General features: G+C 41.0%; 1 protein-coding gene across 2 annotated transcripts in view; it reads right to left on the bottom strand.

Moving 5' to 3' along the window:
- NRG1 (neuregulin 1) overlaps positions 1-15,178 on the bottom strand; it is a 1,105,519-nt gene that overhangs the window by 373,627 nt on the left and 716,714 nt on the right. The window lies entirely within an intron of this gene.

A 15,178-nucleotide genomic window follows, 5' to 3' on the forward strand; every position in this document is an offset into this window, starting at 1 on the left:
ATATCTATATCTATATCTATATCTATATCTATATCTATATCTATATCATCTTAAACACTGAGAACAAACTGAGGGTTGCTGGTGGTGTCCCGTGGGGGATGAGCTAAATGGGTGGTGGGCATTAAGGAGGGCACTTGTTGGGATGAACACTAGGCGTCGTATGTAAGTGATGAATCACTAAATTCTACTCCTGCACCAACACTACACTGTCTGTTAACTAACTTGAATTAAAATTAAAAACAAATATATATATATATATATATATATATGTAAAATTACATGACTACCACACACACAAAAAATGTTGGATATTTTATTTATCTTTGATTGGCTTTTTGACCCAGTAGATGACAGATGGCCATATGCTAAATTATAAAGGAGTAATGATATGTTCTCAACTATTGAAACTCATCAAAATCTGTATTTAAACACGCCTTCAAGAATTGGGGTAAACAGGAAAAATTTCCTGCATGTGAAAATATTCTCACATCGTATGAAATGGAGATATGGTTTGCTTCTTTTTCATGTGAGCTTTATTTATTTAAATAAATATTTAAATAAATATTTAAATAAATATTTTTTTTTTTCAGAGAGAGAGACAGAGCACGAGCAGGGAAGGGGAAAAGAGAGAGAGGGAGACACAGAATCTGAAGCAGGCTCCAGGCTCTGAGCTCTCAGCATAGAGCCTGATGCGGGGCTCGAACCCACAAACCGTGAAATCGTGACCTGAGCTGAAAACAACAGTCAGATGCTTATCCAGCTAAGCCACCCAATCACCCCAGTATAATGGCCTTTAATCTGGACCTCTACCTCCAACTCAAGTTCCAGAGCCTATTCCAATTCCAATTCCAGAACTTATTTGGAGTGTTCATTTTAAAATACAAATTTGATTCTATTACTTGAGTAATTAATTCACTCACTAGTTCAGCAAGTCTCTAAATTTGGTTCTATATGTTATGACAATGGGAAGTGCAGCAGTGACCAAAACCAGACACAGTTTAGAAGTAACTTCAAGAGAAGATTAGTTTGTATTTTTCTCCGAAAGAGTGGCTTGGTATTAGCCATGATTAACTAATATTTCTAGGCAGACTCTCTAATGATACTATTTTGGTAAGTATATTGCTTTAGATATTGGGTGGAGCTGGGGAGGAGGGAAGACGGGAAACGAACATTTTAAAGCTATTTCACGCTGGGGAGCATATTGGGAAGTCAAGTTCCTCTGTGGCTTTTCCATACTTACAGAAGGTGACTACAAATTCCTACTTGGAAAAAATTCCAAGTCAAACCATTTTGCTTTAAAGCACTGTGGATCCAATTGATGATTTGCTTTAGTGCAATTACAAATCTAAAGCTGATTCCTGAAAAAAAAAATCTAGATATTTTATAGGTATCCCTAAGGGCCATAAGGATCACTTCTGTGCAGAGGCAAAAAGGTCTTACACTCAGGTAAAAGTATCTTAACTATTTACGTTCCTTAATTGTCATCCAGTCTCCAAAGCACATAGAACATTTCTCACTCAGTAACAGAAAACACCAGTTCTTGATGGAGACTAGAATCTTAACATATTTGTTATTCAGCCCTTATTAGCAGTTTGGATAAATGAGGGGAAAAGGGTGGACACGGAGAAGACATCAAAATTATATGGGGAATCTAAAAAAACAAAACAAATGAGCAAGCCAAAAAAAAAAAAAAAGACTGAAAAAGGAGAACAAGTGATAGTTGCCAGAGGGGAGGAGAGTGAGGAGATGGGCAAAGTATGTGAAAGGGGTAAAATGGTACAAACTACTAGTTATGAAATCAATAGGTCACAGAAATGAGAAGCACAGCATAGGGAATATATTCAATAATAGTGGAACAATGTCTTATGGTGAAAGATGGTGACCACACTTACCCAGGTGACCATTAAGTAATAAATAGAATTGCCCAATCACTATGTTGTACACCTGAAATTAATATAACACTTTAATGTCAACTATACTTCAATAATGAATTCAAAACACTTGGAATTAAAAAGATGTCATAAAGTGTCCTCTTGAAGCTCTAACCCTGGATGACACTGGAACTGTAGAACATTGCATACGCCCTGTACGCTGGGCAAATCTTTGCAGAATTGCTTTAACTCGATTTTGCTTTAATGTTATGCCCTTGGCTTTTATTCAAGGTTTAAACTAGAAACGATCACATGAAATTCACTTCTGCATTTACTGTAAAAGTGTGGTTAAGGGCAGTGTCCATTACATCACTCAATATATGCTATTAAGTTCTATACGAGACTATTCTTTCAAAATTAATTTTAGGAAATAAAATGGGCTCCTTGATCAACTGATATTCTGATTCCTTTCCAATAATGAAAGATGTATTCTTTAGGATTTTTTTTTTTCTGCTTTAAGTGGCAGAGCCCTACTCAGACTTACTAATCAAAGAAGGAGATTTACTCACTCTCATTGCTGGGAAGGACCCTTGGGTCATGGAGAGAATCTAAGAGCTGCAGAAACCAGGCTTCAGGCTACAGGGACAGGAGCCAGGACTCAGCACACAGGACTTGTTCTCTCTTCATTGACCTGTCTTCTGTGTTTACTTTCATTTCCTGCCACTGGAGACAGGCCTGCTCCTCAGGGCAAGGAAGATGGCCAACAGCTGCTCTCCATTCATATTTTTCCAGCTCAGCATCTTCGGTGGGAAATAAACTCCCCCCCCCCGAAGTCTGTGTATCACCCCCTGGGAAGATTCTCATTGATGCTGGCTCTCAGTGGTCAGAATCCCACCTCTGGATAATCACAGTGTCAAGGTGGTGGGGTACTACACAAAAAAGGAAGGTGATGGGGTATGATGATTGGCAGCCCCAGGCAGAGGGTGGAAAAGAAGCTCTCCAAAGGAAAAACAGCACTGTTAACAGAAGAAGAGCATGAGAAAACATGCAGGGTAGACAAAAGACCACAGCCAGAGCCATCTGTGAAAAGAGCTAGTGAAATATAATTTGTTTTCCTTTTTGCTCTGAGTACTAGGTAGCTTATAGGAAAACATGAAGCCCACACCAGAAATTAATTACATTGATCTTCCAGCTTGGATCCGTTTTACCTCTAATTTTAGTTTTCTATTTTATTTTATGGCTTTATTAGTTGATTTGTTCTTGGAAGCTTTTAAATGTCCCTGTAATGAGAAATAAAGGAAAGAATTTCAACAAACCGTTGTGTTTGTCTCACCAAATAATTTCTTACGTTAGTTTGCTGAATATTAAGATGCTAATTTGAAAGCAGAAGTACCTTATTCTTGAAAACAAAGAGAAGAATAAAGCTCAGAGTAGGGTGGCAGGTGTGTTAAAAAGGGAAGGGAAGAGTAAGTAAATGTTTGCCTTAAGGACTGACGGGTTGCTGTTGAACAGGACCAGGCTGTGATGGCCTCGTGCTTGTGGTAGAGACTTCCTCACAAGGAAAGAGGAAGTTCTTCCTTGATAGAGTGTAAACACTTCCTAACAGAAGGAGACAAACATGTAAGGAGAAAATAAAATATAGGCAAGTGTTTTCTTTATGAACCGCAATTGAAGAATTCCCTGAGACAAGATTTCTAGGCGAGGGAGTTCAGAGGCAGTTGACGGAGTCACCTGACCCTGCGGCTGAAGGTCTGACCTTCCCAGGAGACTCCTCTCATCACTGGCTTACCCCGACCTAGTGTTTCCACCTTCAGAACTCTGGCCCGGGCACGGGTGACACCTTTTCTCCTAATCTTAACTGAAACAGACATCAATTTCCAGATAACTTTCATAACAACTACATTAAAAAAAAAAAGAATACTATTATCAAATAATCAACTACAGTTTTTCAAGAACAGATTTTGATATACTACCGTTGGAAAAATGATGCAGGACCAGAGATACCTGTCCTTCCATCCTTCCTCCTAACTCCAGGCCTGTCTCTTGAATTTGCTTTGGAACACAGGGGAGTATGTGTCTGACAATCCTTCTTCTTCTTCTTCTTAACGTTTATTTATTTTGAGAGAGAGAGTGAGAGCACAAGTGGTGGACAGGCAGAGAGAAGGAGAGACAGAATCCTAAGCAGGCGTGGCACCATCACTGTAGAGCCTGATGCGGGGCTCAAACCCATAAACTGTGAGATCATGAACTGAGCCAAGATCAGGAGTGGGTCGCTCAACCGACTGAGCCACCCAGGTGCTCCGGGGTCTGATGGCATCCCTGGGCGGAGGCAAAAACTCTCATTCCAACCCTGCCTCACAGCAAGGGTTCTGTTGTTGAGATCCAGGCTCCAGTCTCCCTGAAGATCTGGGGGTGCTTAACCCTCCCGAAGACACCCTGTTCTCCACTTCCCCTCCATTACATAGCCCCACCTAGTCACTTACTAGCTTTGCCTGAGGGCCTATGATCAAACAATATGTCAGCCATAGGACACACGTCATTTCTATCCCCCAAGAACCGTATCCATTCTCTCACTAGGGTTATTTTCTTACAAGGACAGTGAAATTCGAGGAAAATTACTAAGTATAAAGAAGGCCCTCTGGGTGGGCTGTTAGGAAGCAGAAGTGGGGAATCATTCATTTTATTCGGCTTTATTATGTTTTCCAAAAGATTTCGGTCATTTATTTGCCATGCCTCAAACAACAGCTGGGACCTAAATTGTCGCCATGTTCTTTGCATAACCTACATACCTAATACAACAGAGAGAGGTACTAGAGAAGGGGAATTCTGAAACTCTTGGATCTCCTGAAAATATTTTCTCTCCTTCCTCTCCTGGAGGCTCCATGTTGATACTCTCTATTCATTGTGTGATGTGGTTAATGTAGAATAACATTGTTTTGTGAGAAGGAGCAGTTGAGAGCAAGCAAGCTGAGGGATTTGAGAGCAAAGGCTCAGATCACAGTATCCGGTCTTCTTCTTCTTCTTCTTCTTTTTTTTTAAAGCTGTTTACTGCCAGCCCCTGGAAAGTGACAGGGCTTGTGATAGGCACTTGGGAAAATGAGTATTTCTTACTGTTTCCAGTGAAATGAGCCTATTCTATTCTGTATAAGGTTTATACTCAACTTGTCATCCATAAAATGAGAGGCTCAGACTGGCTGATCCCCAACTTGTGAAGTTCTGGCCTTCTCTTCAGTCTTTGGCTTTACTTTATTTAAAAAAAACAAAAACAACAGCAAAAAAACCCCCACCAAACTGTTCATATTACAGCAACAATAACAGAACTTTAAAATGAGAGGAAAATGTTACACATAATCTCACAATATCAAACATATTTTTCTTCGAAGGTTTTTTGTTCTTGTCTACATGCAGTTATAATAATTACATATTTGAAGACACAGAAGTGATTTAATTACAGATCCTTTGTCTTAGAAGCATTTTCCATGCTTTTCTAAAATACTGTAATTTTCAGTGTTGCATCCCATTAAATTAGCATACATTGAATTATTTAATATTATCTCCATGTCAGCCATTTGGCTCTTATTCTTCTCCCCTGTAGATGTGCTGAAATGACACATTGGCCACACAACTTTTAAAAAATATATTTTGAGTTATTTCCTTCAGATGCATCTCTAAGAGCTGGGTCACTGGATAAATGGATGTGCATGTTTTACGGCTCTCCTATCTTGTTGCCAAATTGCCCTTCCCATGGGCCAAGCAAATTTACACTGTCAAAATCAAGAGGTGAAAATACCCGTTTCACCATGTCATTGCCATATGGGTGCATTTTAGCGCTTTGCTCTTTTGAAGGATATATGGCCTTTAAAAAAAAAAATCAGCTGCCTAGCAAAGATGATTTTGATTTTTGTTGTTTTGTTTTTCTTTGCCTTCTCCCCCCCCTCCTCTGCCCTTCTCCCCACTTTCTTTGAATCAAGTGATAGTTTTTACCCTAACATCTGTGCTACCCTGACATGTACCCTGAGGGCTTATCGCTGCTTGTCACCTACTCACAGAGATTAATTTCTCCTTCAGATGTTTGTCCTTCAGCTTCCTTCTTGAAAAAAAAAAAAAAAAGCCTCAGGATGTAGTGGTCTGCTACCCCTGAAAATGATCCAGCACAGAGACGGCTGTCACTTGCCTCCCCCTCCTCTCTACACTTGTGGTTCCAGGGGACAGGCTTTTTTTTTTTTTTTTTTTTTTTTTTTGCTTCTGGTCCCTGCTGACACCTGACCTTTCCCAGTAGAAACGATGCAAATGACACCAGGATTTGAGCGACTGAAACTTCAGTTCTGGCAGCAGATAATCCACATGGCCATGAGGCAGTCTGTCTTGCTGTTCCACTAGGAAGTGAAAGTGGAAAGAATTTGCATTCTCTCCAAATTCACATGTAAATGAGGATGAGAATGGTGAGCTCTAGTTCCCCTACATTTAATTATTTTTAATTTTTTAAAAAAATGTTTATTTTTGAGACAGAGACAGAGCCTGAGTGAGGGAGGGCAGAGAGAGAAGGAGACACAGAATCCGAAGTAGGCTTCAGGCTCCAAGCTGTCCGCATAGAGCCTGATGTGGGGCTTAAACTCATGAACCGTAAGATCATGACCCGAGCCAAAGTCGGACGCTTAACCGACTGAGCCACCCAGGCAGCCCTGTTGAGCCCTTCTTTTAAAAATGATCCTAGGGGCGCCTGGGTGGCTTAGTCGGTTAAGCGGCCGACTTCGGCTCAGGTCATGATCTCGCGGTCTGTGAGTTCAAGCCCCGCGTCGGGCTCTGTGCTGACAGCTCGGAGCCTGGAGCCTGTTTCGGATTCTGTGCCTCCCTCTCTCTCTGACCCTCCCCCGTTCATGCTCTGTCTCTCTCTGTCTCAAAAATAAATAAAACGTTAAACAAATTTTTTTTTAAAAAAATAAAAATGATCCTAGTAGGGGAAGAATTCCTTGTCATGTAAAACTGAGTGTCTGAAGACCACTCAGTCATAGAATGCTGGCATTGGAAGCCTCATTATGGCATCTCTGCCTGATGTCCATCCAACGTTTGCTTGGCCAATTTGAATATGAGGAATCTCACTACTCCACAAAACATTCCGTGTCATTGTTGGCAGTGTTTATTATTTTAGGTAATGATGGTATGCAATAACACACCGATAATATTTACTTACGTCGAACAAACAAAAATGTAAGTAGAACACTTCACGGCTCTTAGATCTTCCTTTTTTAATCCTTTTGTAAGGCAGTCATTCAAATTATTAAAGATAAACATCATGTTCTCAGGTCTGCAAAATACCACTTGCTCTCGTATCACTCCATCTGCTACCAATAATGTTTGGATATATTACCTGCTACTTAATTTTTTTCCCATTCTCAAATGTGTGTCATTATTTGTGTAGAATATGTGTTTTAAATGTGTATTAGTCTGCTCTGAACTTCTCCTAAAAATGTTTTCACCTGATCTTTGGCTTTCTCTTCTATACCTCCCTTGACTTTCAAGCTCACTTAGGAGCTCACGTAGGAAAAGAAACGAGATCATACTGACATCAACAAAAATGCCTAAAAAATATTCCCATTCACCAGAGCAAGCTGACGCTTTTATCCATTGTCTGCCAACCCACGTCGGTCTTTCTCCCCTTCACTGATCCATGGTCCTTTTTTCTTCTTTTCTCTGAACGAGAACTTTTCAATCTCTTTCATCTTTCATGTCATTTTACCTCTTGCTCCCTACTCTCTGTGTCTACGCTTCTGTCATTTGTCCCCTGCTCTGGGGTCAGAGCCCTTCAGGTCTGTCTGTTAAAGTGCATCTTTGTAATCTTTACTTCTTTTCTGAGTGTTAAAACGTGCCATACTTTTTCATTGTCCTATTCTGATATGTTGCAAACACAAACTTGTATTATTTTAATGCCAGAAAACCACTTCTATGGGGAAATCTGAAATTCCACTGGGAAAGAAAGTAGAGGGGGACGCATTTTAATTAACAGTGCCACTGTACCAGCATTTGTTAAATAAAGAGTTATCTTGAAATTTGAAAATATGCAGACAACCTGTGGCTTTAGTAAATTAGATCTCACATCATCTTCCTTCCCAAAAGGGCAGATGTGAGCACTTCTCTCTCAAGATGCCCTCAAGGCCCCTTAGCATACTAGGGAGAGAGTCAAGACATAGCACAGCACCTCAGCAACTCAGCCCCTTGACTGGCTTCCAAGCGAGAATCTTCTTCCTTTAAGTACCTATCCTCAGACAACAGTATCACAGTGACTTTCTAAAGTAGGATTGTTCTTTATAAATTTTGGCAAAAGCACAGGAAGATGCCGACAGATATGCCATGGGGCAAACATGGTAAAAAATTTGAGACCTTGAGTGCTGGCCAGAAGCTTTCTTTCTCATCCGGGTTCTGCCTCCCCCACACCTCACAATGAATGGAGGGAGAAAGTCGCCTCATGGCAAGGGAAAAAGAGAGAGAGAGAACATCGTTCTCAAAAAGAAAAACCAAAACCAAAGCCTGAAGAAACTGGTGGTGAGGGCATGGCCCCACGTCAATGGAAACTCTAACTGCACTTTTTAAGGAGGAAGGGCTTGATCAATTGCTTTTGGGGAACACTGCCAGTCTGTCAAAAATAGCATATGACATGATAGAGTAACCAATGGAAAAAGGACGGAAGAGTTTACTGGGCTTTGTTTGCATATGGATCTCACATACGCATGTTACAAGTGTATATAGAAGAGACTAAAACACACAAACACCTTAACACCGGTTATCTCTGGGTGCAGTGTGAAGTGATTTTAGTATCTTCCACACCTTTCCACAGTTTTCAGATTTTCTTATTTTTATTTTTGATGCTTACTTATTTTTGAGAGACAGAGAGAGAGAGAGAGAGAGGAGGGGCAGAGAGAAAGGGAGACACAGAATCCAAAGCAGGCTCCAGGCTTGAGCTGTCCACACAAAGCCTGACATGGGGCTTGAACCCACGAACTGCAAGATCATGACCTGAGCTGAAGTCAGACACTTAACCGACTGAGCCACCCAGGCACTCCTACAGTTTTAGATTTTCTAAAGTAAGTCTGTTCTATTTTTATAGCTAAAATTATGTTTTGATGAAAGTGGAAGGGTGGTGAATGAAACCTGTCATATGGCAGGAAACAAGCCTTGATTTAGCATCTACTGAGGCAGGAAGAATGACAGGAAGTAGTATTCAGGAAATACAAAATTGGCACCTCAGAGCGGGGAAGTACTTTGCAGCAAATCCTCTCTAACCCCCTAAATTAGTAGCTGAGAAAGTGAATAGAGGTACTTTTAACACGGGGGATATTAAGTCCAGTCTCTCTTCACTACTCTGAAGTCATTAAGGTAACCTGTAAAAATGACTCTGAACTAATATAATTAAACATTTCCATTTTTCCCCCTGTAAGTATTTCTAAATGTTTTCAAAAAAATGTCTCCTAGGCCCATAACTGTATTCTGACACTCTAATCTATTCAGTAAGAGTCAAATGCATACAATCCTGAAAAATCAGAGTTTTGAGGAGAAGCTGGCCCTCTCCGATGTTAAAAAAAATGTATAAAGCTATAGTAACTAAAACAGTGTGGTACAAACATAACCAGAAACAACAATGGAATCACATGGAGAGTTTTATAAAAGACCTACCTATGAAAAAGAATATGGTATATGATAAATGTGCCATGGCGTATCAGTGGGAACAAAGGATTCATTTAATAAATGCTATTGAAGGAATTAAGTAGCTTCTACACCAGGGGTAAGCAAACTAGAGCCCGAGGACCAAATCCTGCCAGCTCCCTGTTGTACACAAGCTTTATTGGAACCTAGCCACGCCCATGTGGCTGCTTTTTCACTGTAATGGCAATGCTAAGTAGCAAACCTCAAGACTATTGCCTAGGAAGGCCCAAAGATTTTCTACTCTGCCATTTACAGAAAAGTTTGCTGACTCATGAGCTGAACGAATAAAACACTGAAAATCCACCTAATTCTTATACCTAAATAAATTCCAGACGGGTCCAGTATCAGAATAAAAAAAACCCCACAAAAGTACAAGAATTCATTATTTCAGAGGTTTTTTTTTTTTCCCCCTAAATAATATTGGAATGGAAAAGGCCATATGTGACAAATACAAGCATAAATATTAAATAAATGATGCAAGTCAAAAAAATCCAAATGAAGACAAGAGGCAAGCGGCAAGCAAAAGAAAGTGTATGAGATGCATCATCGCCAAATCGGCTAATACTCCCAATCTCTCTGAAAACTCCATCTAATCAATAGGAAAGAGGCTATCTATCAAATAGAAAATGAACCAAGGATATGAACAGGCAGTGCAAAGGAAAGAAAACACATTTGTCTCTTCAACATGTGGAAAGAAGGTCAAAATTTCACAGTAAGAGGAATACAAATTGAAATGGCTGCAAGATGCCGTTTGCCACTTATCAGTTGGTCAAACATGGGAAGTTTGATAACCGGCAACACAGGAAGGGGCACGCTCATGGAGGAAAAGTTGGTACAACTTTAAAGGGGGCAATCTAGCCTTATCTATCAAAATGTAAAACGCAGATGGAGACCTCGCCATCCCAAGGCTGAGAATTTCTTCCATAAATATACTAATTCACAGTGAAGGAAAGTCACAAGTACAAAGATCTCCATTGCAGTATTGCTTGCAATAGCAAAAGAGTGAAAACCGTCCAGGGGGCTACCAGTACCATACAGGACATTACAGTATATCCAAATATGGAAATGCCGTGGAGCTCTAAAAACAATGAAAGACTATGTTACGTATGGCTTGGAAAAATCTCTAAGATGTTTTGTTAAGTTAAAAAAAATAAAAATAAATAAATAAAATAAAAACCAAAAAAACAAGATGCAGAAGAAGGGATTTGGTGTCTTAATGTTAGCATTAGAAAAGAAGTATATGTGTATTTTATCTTGCAAATGCATAGATTATCTCAGGAAAGATATAAAACATTAGAAACAAATATGCGAAATTTGGCACATATATACAATGGAATATTATTTAGCCTTAAAAAGGAAAGAAATCCCGACACATGTTACAACGTGGATAAACTTTAAGGACATTTTATAAAGTAAAATGCCACAGAAAGACAAAAACTGTATGATTCCACTTACATGAGATACTCACAGTAGTCAAGAATCATAGAGACAGAACATAGAATGGAGGTTGCCAGGGGTTGAGGAGGAGAAAGAATGAGAAGTTATTGTTTAATGGGTATAAAGTTTCATTTATACCCTGAGCCTGAGTGGCTCAGTCAGTTAAGTGTCTGACTCTTGATTTGGGCTCACAGTTCGTGAGATCAAGCCCCGCATCAGGCTCTTCACTCTCAGTGCAGGATTCGCTCTCTCCTTCTCTCTCTGGGAACTAAAGAAAGGGGTAAGAGGGGACTTTTCATAGTCTATGTTTTTGTACTTTTGCATTTTATACAAGTGGCATGAATTAACTATTTTATATTTTAAAGTTTATTCTGTCAATCATTCTGTGTACACATATATGTATATGTGTGTACTGCATGATCACAATTACATCTTAAAACACCACCACAGGGGCACCAGGGTGGCACTCTTAGTTGAGCCTCAGACTCTTGGTTTTGGCTCTGGTCATGATCACAGGGTTGTGGGATCGAGCCCTGCATCAGGCTCTGCACTGAGCATGAAGCCTACTTAAGATTCTCTCTCTCTCTCTCTCTCTCTCTCCCATTCTGTCCCTCTCCCCACTCCTTGTGTGCTCTCTCTCTATCTAAATAAAACAAACCAAACCAAAATGAAAACAAAACAAAACCCACCACACAGCCACACACTAAAAAGACCAGTCAAAAGTATGCCAAAGTGTTGATCGCACTTGGCATTGGTTAGTGACATTATAGGTGTTTTTTGTTCCATTAAAAAAAAATTGATGTTTATAGTAAAATTCACCCTTTTTAGTGTGCAGCTCTCATAAAATATAGAAAAATCCCATAACTCCTCATAATTTCCTCATTCCCTTTTGTAGACAACCCCGTCCCTCACCCAGCTCCTGGCAATCATTGATTTATATTCTATTACAGGTTATTTTTTTTAATATTTTTTATACCTTTGAGGTCTGTATTTGTGGACTATTTTGAAGGGCTCATGAGTTGCTTTTGATGGAAAAAAATACTCATTTGTCAAAAAACAGAAATAACCTTTCAAGAAAGGAGGAGAGGGAAGAGAGGGACAAAGATGGACAGGCACAGAGAAGAAGAAAGATCTTTTTTTAAATAATTTAGTAAAATGCTATGCTGCTCTTGCTCCAATAAAGGGCTCTATGGCCAGTTGGAATGCTATGTTACCACTGAGGGTGAGTTATTATAAAACCTGTCCATCCATGAAAAGACTTAGACTAGCCACGTGGAGCACTGTGCTCCCACTACATAATTTATACCAGTATTCCAAGTTTGATGACCCCTGCAGAGTGGAAGGAAATTCTTCAGGAGGTGAGTTACAAGAAGCCCTTCTATTTGTGTACCGATTGATGCATTTTGGTTCACTTACACAGCTGTCATCTCAAGGGATGCCCACAGCATCATGGGGAGGAGGGCAAGGCATGTATTGTTCTGCTGGTTTGAGAGGCACAGGAAGCGGGTCCTGAGAGGCCGGGTATTGATGTAAGTCTCACCTCTGCTGCTCTTAACCAGGCATCGTTTTTCAGCTTGCGATGAGACTTTGAGAAACGTCTTTAAATGTGGAAAGAGTGTGGAGATTGAGACAAGGAGGCATATGCTTGTGAGGGGCCAAGAGGCATACGGATGGCCAGGATTCACTCAGGCTGATGGACGGAAGAATTAGCAGCGTGGGCAGAGTTGACCACACAACCCTGCACGCAAGGGCTGGCACAGGGCAAGTACGGTCCTTGACTGGTCCAATGAGGGCCCCGCAGCCGTGGTTAGAGACCCACTGGGCTTCCTCCTCTGGAAAGCAGGGCTCTGGGCTCCCAACGTCCTCACGAGCATCTGTCCCACGTGAAGTGGTTTTGCTGTCTCAAAAGGAGTTAAATTCATGATGCAATCATCTGTGGTTTTTCACTAGACCTTCCATGACATCTGTACAACTTCTGCTCCATAAACTGCATCTTTTCAAGTATTTTGCAACCTCTTTTGCTTTGTAATCTGAGAGTGTTTACTTGGCACAAGATTGTGAAAAGTTCCACTCTTCTTTTGGAGAGACTCTTTCCTTCAGATTTATCATAGCAGAAAAGGAAACTGAAAAGATTGTGAGTGTCTTGGGAGCCTCATGGTACATCCAGGATGTATTCCACATGTACGATGCGGTAGCATCACCAGATAAAGAACATTAGGGCTGAAGTACTACAAAGAACATTGCAAATACTAGATAATGACATTTAATGCCCAAAGCCTTAAAAAATAAAGCAACAAAACCCGCTAGATAGCACTTTTCTCCACTACAGTGCATATTCTGTGTAAGTCATGGACATGAAAATGTAAAGAATCTATCTGTGCCGTTGAATAAATAATGTTCAGTAAATATTTATTAGGCGGTATTTACTGTGTGCTAAATGGAAATAGACACAACAGAGATGATGTCTACTCTCACCGAGTTTATAATCCATCAGAGAGATTAATCAAATACTTGAGTAATTACTTAATAGCAATGGTGATGGGGACTATGAGCCACAGGGAGCTGAGAACCATATGCGAGGGAGGGTTCTGTAGTCAAAAACACTAGCAACCTGTAGTGGGCTAGAATGGGGGACACTAACCAAATCTGGAAGGGGGGTGTCGCCAGCGCAGACATCCCCAAGAAAGTGACGTTTGAGCTGATTGATGTCTGCAGGGTGAGTCGGAGATGGCTTGGTGACAGGGAGTCAGATATACCTTGGGCATGGAGACCTGCCTATGTGCAGTGGGGGTTGGGGTTGGGAATGGCTTGGTGCGTAAGCAGAGCTGTGGGCAAGAGGAAGCTGGAGAGGTAGGTATTGGTGAGATCATGCAGGGCCTTGGAGGCCATGTTAAGATTTTGGTTTTGGATTTCACCCCAAGACAAGTAGAAAACCACTCACAGGTTGTAAGCCCTGAAAGAGGATGAATGGAAGTGATCATCTCAGGCTTAGTTAAGGAAAAGTCCTCAATCACTTTGGTAAAATACCCGAGTAAGCCCAAATGATCTTTATGGTCAGGGCTGGATTAAAAGGAGGGGCAGTCACACAGTTTCAGAGGATGCCCCTCCATAGGATGCATACAAATCACTGGGAATGGGATGGATGTGAAACTAATGTTCCCAAGAGTCCCTTCATGAAACGGGCTGTATGTGACCAGAAGCGGTGGAGGCTTGATACCCCTATAATATACATGAGCCCGATAACACAAGGCTGCCCTGCTTCCTGCACAGCCTAGGAAGGAAGTGGCTTATGGGTGCCTGGACGCTTTCCATTTGGTTCAATGGGATATGCAAGTTCGTGGCAAGAGGAGCTTCTTGCCACCAGTGGTCATCCTTTTCCAGCCCTTCACTCGCTACACTCAGCTTCCCTGCTTAAGAAATGCCAGACACACATGTGATGATAGCATTCTGAAGTGGCACCATGCTGTTTGCCTGTTCAAGGTGTGGACACCTCTCCGAAATAAAGACAGGTGAACAGCAGTGAGTCCTTGGCCCCTTGGCAGCGATGGAGAAGAGGGAGAGTAATCAGATTCTACATCCGAAGAGCCCCTTATAATACAGCATGTGCTTTATGTATATCAACTACCTTGGCCCTCACAGTAGGTATGTATTAGTCTGTCATGTGCATAAGGACATTGAAGCTCAGGAGAGTCGAGTTCATTTTTTAAGGTCATACGTCTGGTAGCAGAGCTGGGAGTCCCTGAAAGGAAGTTTGGTGTATTTAGTTCTTGCATATGTCACAGAGGTACCAAGGGCCAGCCCTACGCCCAAATCACCAGTCAAAACCTCATGTGTTGGGCACTTAGGCTCTGTTTTCCACACCAACTATATGGAACTGGAGGCAGGCTGATCATGTCATTAACTGCTGACTCCTCAGGGATAGGTGAGGGAACCGGGGACAATGTTAGAAGAGACCCTGAACCTTGCTGGAGGCAGACAATGGGACAGCGGCACAAAGGAGCACCGTGACTCAGGTTTTGTGGGGTGTGGCATGCATACCATCTCCAGAATTATGAAGAACACAACGCTGTACATATAAATTATAAGGGACAAAAGTGAGTTTTAAAAGAAAAAAAGAAATTCCACCAATGACAAAATTTTAAAAGCTGACAAGACCACAAATGTGACAAAAT

Source organism: Panthera uncia, chromosome B1 (assembly GCF_023721935.1).
Source record: "Panthera uncia isolate 11264 chromosome B1, Puncia_PCG_1.0, whole genome shotgun sequence".
Classification (NCBI taxonomy): Eukaryota; Metazoa; Chordata; class Mammalia; order Carnivora; family Felidae; genus Panthera; species Panthera uncia.